The sequence below is a fragment of the Triticum dicoccoides genome, chromosome 7A (genome assembly GCF_002162155.2).
Source record: "Triticum dicoccoides isolate Atlit2015 ecotype Zavitan chromosome 7A, WEW_v2.0, whole genome shotgun sequence".
Lineage (NCBI taxonomy): Eukaryota > Viridiplantae > Streptophyta > Magnoliopsida > Poales > Poaceae > Triticum > Triticum dicoccoides.
The window spans coordinates 607,361,074-607,362,091 of NC_041392.1; positions in this window are offsets into that span (position 1 = coordinate 607,361,074).

Below are 1,018 nucleotides of genomic sequence, written 5' to 3' on the forward strand. Positions count from 1 at the left end.
ACGATGCTACGATGGAGATCAAGGTGTCACGCCGATGACGATGGTGATCACGACGGTGCTTCGGAGATGGAGATCACAAGCACAAGATGATGATGGCCATATCATATCACTTATATTGATTGCATGTGATGTTTACCTTTTATGCATCTTATCTTGCTTTGATTGACGGTAGCATTATAAGATGATCTCTCACTAAATTATCAAGAAGTGTTCTCCCTGAGTATGCACCGTTGCCAAAGTTCTTCGTGCTGAGACACCACGTGATGATCGGGTGTGATAGGTTCTACGTTCAAATACAACGGGTGCAAAACAGTTGCACACGCGGAATACTCAGGTTATACTTGACGAGCCAAGCATATACAGATATGGCTTCGGAACACGGAGACCGAAAGGTCGAGCGTGAATCATATAGTAGATATGATCAACATAATAATGTTCACCAATGAAACTACTCCATCTCACGTGATGATCGGACATGGTTTAGTTGATTTGGATCACGTAATCACTTAGAGGATTAGAGGGATGTCTATCTAAGTGGGAGTTCTTTAAGTAAATTAACTGAACTTAAATTTATCATGAAACTTACTACCTGATTAGTATCTTGCTTGTTTATGTTTGATTGTAGATAGATGGCTCGTGTTGTTATTCCGTTGAATTTTAATGCGTTCCTTGAGAAAGCAAAGTTGAAAGATGATGGTAGCAATTACACGGACTGGGTCCGTAACTTGAGGATTATCCTCATTGCTGCACAGAAGAATTACGTCCTGGAAGCACCGCTGGGTGCCAGGCCTGCTGCTGGAGCAACGCCGGATGTTATGAACGTCTGGCAGAGCAAAGCTGATGACTACTCGATAGTTCAATGTGCCATGCTTTACGGCTTAGAATCGGGACTTCAACGATGTTTTGAACGTCATGGAGCATATGAGATGTTCCAGGAGTTGAAGTTAATATTTCATGCCCGGATTGAGAGATATGAAGTCTCCAATAAGTTCTATAGCTGCAAGATGGAAGAGAACAG